Source organism: Nelumbo lutea, chromosome 5 (assembly GCF_056320005.1).
Source record: "Nelumbo lutea isolate HS-2025 chromosome 5, American lotus-T2T, whole genome shotgun sequence".
Lineage (NCBI taxonomy): Eukaryota > Viridiplantae > Streptophyta > Magnoliopsida > Proteales > Nelumbonaceae > Nelumbo > Nelumbo lutea.
The window spans coordinates 49,399,106-49,405,587 of NC_142688.1; positions in this window are offsets into that span (position 1 = coordinate 49,399,106).

A 6,482-nucleotide genomic window follows, 5' to 3' on the forward strand; every position below is an offset into this window, starting at 1 on the left:
GGCTTTTTGTGAGGGTAGTCTTTTTTTTTTATACTGTTTGCACAGTTCTATATTAGTAAAAAATATAAAAATTACACCACTGGGAGGTCTATGGGACCAAGAATGAAGGTTCACCAGATTTTCCTCAAGAGATGAACTGTGCCTCTATATAATAAAAATTACACCACTAGAACATTTATGGTCTACAGGAGGCTTTTAGTGCCTTGTGATGAGGGCAGATTTGGCTCTCCAGTGAAACTGTGACAGGTGCACCTCGTGACAACTAGGAAAACACCCAGCCAATAAACTTACGAAGTTGGTGACCCACCCGGGCACCAGTCTGGCCAGCGTGGCGCGACTTGCGTGGCGCGCGCGGCCTACGCGAACTACGCACGGCACGCGTGACTTGCGTGGCACGCGAGCGCTGCCTGCGCAAACTGTAGTTCTCCACCAGGGTGCTCGCCACCGGGCAGTTCGTCACCAAGCAGTTCTCCCCTAGGGAGTTCGCCACCAAAGTCACTAAGGCACGCCACCACCGGGTCAAATAACGAGGTACTTAGCCAAAAAATTTTACATCACAAAACATTGGTACGTGGCCGAAAATGGTTACATCAATTGGCGCCGTCTGTGGGAACACGCTACGAAAAGCTAAGTTCTCATCCTACAAAAACTAAGTTCTCTTCTTACCAAAGCTAAGTCCTCACCTTTTTGAAGCTATCACTTTATAGTTTACATTTTATATGAACTCAAAAACTATGCAGGGAGCTAACAGACTAAGTAGCTCCACCAACCTTACTTTCAATTCAGATAATGCCTCATCAGTCCTCTCCACAAGGTCCCCCCTACAAAGATGAGCTCTTCGTGGCTTCCGCGGGAGTTGACGGCCAACAGACTACATAATCGCCCTTACCGGTCGAACCTTCCAAGGCTCCCGTGTGAGCTGGCGACCTAAAGTTAGTAGTGCTGCCCCCGAAGGTCGAGCTCCTACTACCTTCTTGTAGGAGTGGGTGACCGGCATTACGAAGCTGATGCAGCACAATCATAGTTCGACACCTCACAAGCAAAGCCTATGGGCCACATTACTGCTTAAGACCCGGTCGCCTCTCCAGCACGGGCAAAAGTCAAAAAAGAGTAGACTACGAGTCACTCCCAAAAGCCTACGGGCCACATTACTACTTAAGACCCGGTCGCCTCTCCGGCACGGGCAAAGTCAAAAAAGAGTAGACTACGAGTCACTCCCAAAAGCCTACGGGCCACATTACAGCTTAAGACCCGGTTGCCTCTCCGGCACGGGCAAAGTAGAAAAAAGAGTAGACTACGAGTCACTCCCAAAAGCCTACGGGCCACATTACTGCTTAAGACCCGGTCGCCTCTCCTAGACGGGCAAAAGGCAAAAAAGAGTAGACTACGAGTCACTCCCAAAAGCCTACAGGCCACATTACTACTTAAGACCCGGTCGCCTCTCCGGCACGGGTAAAGTCAAAAAAGAGTAGACTACGAGTCACTCCCAAAGCCTACGGGCCACATTACTGCTTAAGACCTGGTCGCCTCTCCGGCACGGGCAAAAGTCAAAAAAGAGTAGACTATGAGTCACTCCCAAAAGCCTACGGGCCACATTATTGCTTAAGACCCGGTTGCCTCTCCGACACGGGCAAAAGTCAAAAAAGAGTAGACTACGAGTCACTCCCAAAAGCCTACGGGCCACATTATTGCTTAAGACCCGGTCGCCTCTCCGGCATGGGCAAAGTCAAAAAAGAGTAGACTACGAGTCGCTCCCAAAGCCTACGAGCCACACTCGTAATTGGATCAGCACTTACTAACTCCTCGACTTACGAGCCAAAAGAAATCTACTCCCTTCGCTGAGTTACTATCAGCTCGGGAGTGGGGGGCTATTGATGAGGGCAGATTTGACCCTCCAGTGAAATTGTGACATGTGGCACCTTGTGACAACTAGGAAAACATCCAGCCAACAAACATACGAAGTTGGTGACCCACCCGGGCACCAGTCTGGTCGGCCTGGCGCGACCTGCGCGCGGCCTGACGCGCGCCTGCGTGACCTGCACGCGGCAAACGCGATCTGCGCGGCGCGCGCGCGGCCTGCGCGAGTTGCGTGCGGCGTGCGGCCTGCGCGACCTGGCCGACCTTGACCAGCCTAGCGCATGATCTAGGCAAGGCGCCCACCGACGAACCTGTTCTAGACACTGACCCTTCGACTGACACAGGCACCAGCTTGACGACCTGGTCTAGACACTGACCCGCCGACTGACACAGGTGCCGACCTGATGACCTGGCCTAGACACTGACCCGCCGACTGACACAGGCGCCGACCTAACGACCTTGCACTTGTGTCAAGCAGCCAGGTCGGCGCCTGGGCTGGGTTGTCAAAGGGAGCTGAGAAACCAGCGAGAACTCCATCTTTTCCTCCTCTTTGTAAGTGGCGGTAGCTGAAGGACCTGCGAGAACTGAACCAGAGGTCCCGGGGGGTTCTCCATCAGGCAGTTCGCCACCAGGCAGTTCGCCATCAGGCAGTTCGCCACCAGGCAGTTCGCCCCCTGGCAGTTCACCACCAGGGAGTTCACCATTAGGCAGTTCGCCACCAGGCAGTTCGCCATCAGGCAGTTCGCCATCAGGCAGTTCACCATCAGGCAGTTTGCCACCAGGAAGTTCGCCAGGCAGTTCGCCACCAGGCAGTTTGCCACCAAGCAATTCGATACCAGGCAGTTCACCACTAGGGAGTTCACCACCAGGCAGTTCACCCCCAGGCAATTCGCCACCAAGCAGTTCGCCACCAGGCAGTTCACACCCAGGCAGTTCGCCACCAGGGAGCACCACGAGGCAGTTCGCCACCAGGCAGTTCGTCACCTGGCAGTTTGTCACCAAGTAGCTCTCCACCACGGGGCTCGCCACCGGGCAGTTCATCACCAAGCAGTTCTCCCCTAGGGAGTTCACCACCAAGTAACTCGTCACTAAGGCACGCCACCACCGGGTCAAATAACGAGGTACTTAGCAAAAAAATTTTACATCACAAAACATTGGTACGTGGCCGAAAACGGTTACATCAATTGGCGCCGTCTGTGGGAACATGTTACGAAAAGCTAAGTTCTTATCCTACAAAAGCTAAGTTCTCATCTTACCAAAGCTAAGTCCTCACCTTTTTGAAGCTATCAGTTTATAGTTTACATTTTTTATGAACTCAAAAACTAGGCAGGGAACTAACAGACTAGGTAGCTCTACCAACCTTACTTTCAATTCAGATAATGCCTCATCAGTCCTCTCCGCAAGGTCCCCCCTACAATGATGAGCTCTTCGTGGCTTCCGCGGGAGTTGACGGCCAATAGACTACATAGGCGCCATTACCGGTCGAGCCTTCCAAGGCTCCCGTGTGAGCTGGTGACCTAAAGTTAGTAGTGCTGCCCCCGAAGGTCGTGCTCCTAGTAGCTTCTTGTAGGAGTGGGTGACCGGCATTACGAAGCTGATGCAGCACAATCATAGCTCGACACCTCACAGGCAAAGCCTACGGGCCACATTACTGCTTAAGACCCGGTCGCCTCTCCGGCATGGGCAAAAGTCAAAAAAGAGTAGTCTACGAGTCACTCCCAAAAGCCTACGGGCCTCATTACTGCTTAAGAACCGGTCGCCTCTCCGACACGGGCAAAGTCAAAAAAGAGTAGACTACGAGTCACTCCCAAAAGCCTATGGGCCACATTATTGCTTAAGACCTGGTCACCTCTCCGACACAAACAAAGTAAAAGAAGAGTAGACTACAAGTCACTCCCAAAAGCCTACGGGCCACATTACTGCTTAAGACCCGGTCGCCTCTCTGGCATGGGCAAAAGTAAAAAAAAGAGTAGACTACGAGTCACTCCCAAAATCCTACGGGCCACATTACTGCTTAAGACCCGGTCGCCTTTCCGACACGGGCAAAGTAAAAAAAGAGTAGACTACGAGTCACTCCCAAAAGCCTACGGGCCACATTACTGCTTAAGACCCGGTCGCCTCTCCGGCACGGGCAAAAGTAAAAAAAGAGTAGACTATAAGTCACTCCCCAAAGCCTACGGGCCACATTACTGCTTAAGACCCGGTCGCCTCTCCGGCACGGGCAAAAGTAAAAAAAGAGTAGACTACAAGTCACTCCCCAAAGCCTACGGGCCACATTACTGCTTAACACCCGGTCGTCTCTCCGGCACGGGCAAAAGTAGAAAAAGAGTAGACTATGAGTCGCTCCCAAAAGCCTACGGGCCACATTACTGCTTAAGACCCGCTCGCCTCTCCGGCACGGGCAAAGTAAAAAAAGAGTAGACTACAAGTCGCTCCCAAAGCCTACGGGCCACACTAGTAATTGGATCGGCACTTACTAGCTCATCGACTTACGGGCCAAAAGAAATCTACTCCCTTCGCTGAGTTACTATTAGCTCGGGAGTGGGGGGCTATTGATGAGGGCAGATTTGGCCCTCCAGTGAAATTGTGACACGTGACACCTCGTGACAACTAGGAAAACACCCAGCCAACAAACTTACGAAGTTGGTGACCCACCCGGGCACCAGTCTGGCCGGCCTGGCGCGACCTTCGCGCGGCCTGACGCGCGCCTGCGCGAACTGTGCATGGCACACGCGACCTACGCAGCGCGCGCACGGCTTGCACGAACTGCGCACAACACCCGTGAACTGCATGGCACGCGCGTGGCCTGCACGAACTGCGTGCGGCCTAGTGCGTGGCACGCGCGTGGCCTGCATGAACTGCGTGCGACCTAGTGCGTGGCCTGCGCGAACTGTGCACGGCCTGCGCGAGCTGCGTGCGGCGTGCGGCGTGCGGCCTATGCGACCTGGCCGACCTGGACCAGCCTAGCGCATGATCCGGCCAAGGCGCCCACAAACGAACCTGGCCTAGACACTGACCCGCCGACTGACACAGGCGCTAGCTTGACGACTTGGTCTAGACACTGAACCGCCGACTGACACTGGCGCTGACCTGACGACCTAGCCTAGACACTGAGCCACCGACTACCGCAGGCACCCCTCTGACAACCCGGTCCAGGCGCCGACCTGGCCGCCTGACACAAGCGCCAGCCTGACGACCTCGAGTAGTTCACCACCGTACCCCGGTTCTGACAGGATGCGACGGGTCTTACCCTTTGGGGGCTTTTCACCCACCTAACCCGCGAGGACTCCGGTATATAAAGATCTCACCCCCCAAAGGGGAGAGGGATGGAAAAAAGGGAAGTAACCCCTGGTCTCTAGCTCCCTCATATTGTCTTCAAAGCTCTCTACAATAAGAGTGCTAACTTAGGCTTCGGAGAGCCCCCACCGGGAAAATACCCCCGGGACCTCTGATTCAGTTCTCGCAGGTCCTTCAGCTCCCGCCGCCAACAAAGAGGAGGAAAAGATAGAGTTCTCGCAGGTCTCTCAGCTCCCGCCACCTACAAAGAGGAGGAAAAGATGAAGTTCTCACAAGTCCCTCATCTCCTGCAGCCTACAAAGGAAAGAAGACCACCTCATGCTGAGGGCAGTCGGATTGTGCCGTACCAGGGAGCTCCAGCATTCTCTAAGGCATCGGCCGCCTAGTAGGCAGTTTGCCACCAGGAAGTTCGCCATTAGGCAGTTCACCACCAGGCAGTTCGCCCCCAGGCAGTTCGCCACTAGGGAGTTCACCACCAGGCAGTTCGCTACCAGGCAGTTCGCCACCAGGAAGTTCGCCAGGTAGTTCACCACCAGGCAGTTTGCCACCAGGCAGTTCGCCACCAGGCAGCTTGCCACCAGGCAGTTTGCCACCAGGCAGTTCGCCACCAGGGAGTTCGCCACTAGGCAGTTCACCCCTAGGCAGTTCGCCACCAAGCAGTTCGCCACCAGGCTGTTCGCCCCCAGGCAGTTTGCCACTAGGGAGCACCACCAGGCAGTTCGTCACCCGGCAATTTGTCACCAAGTAGCTCTCTACCAGGGGGCTCGCCACCGGGTAGTTCGCCACCAAGCAGTTCTCCCCCAGGGAGTTTGCCACCAAGTAACTCGTCACTAAGGCATGCCACCACCGGGTCAAATAACGAGGTACTTAGCCAAAAAATTTTACATCACAAAACATTGGTACGTGGCCGAAAACGGTTACATCACCTTGCATTAAGAATATATTGATACTTTTATACTTTATTTTATTGAGAAGATATTTGCAAGGCTGTTAAAATGGTGTGATACAGATCTAGGGACCAGGAGTGGGGGTTCATGTGCGGTTTTCCTCAAGGGATGAGCTATATCTCTATATAATATTCCTAAATGCAATCTCATCATCGATTTAGTGCATTAATGAAATTTTAGCATTTTGTGAGAGCCATTTTTTTATACTATTTGCACAGCTCATTCTGCATTCTACTAGTAAAAAATAAAAATTACAACTCCTTTTATAAAGATTCTAATGCTAAATGACGTGTTGCATGTATTAGATATTAGACTAAATTTGGTGTCAGATGCAGTCTTCAACAAATTAAGACTTAAATTCACATTTAAAACAAACAAAGC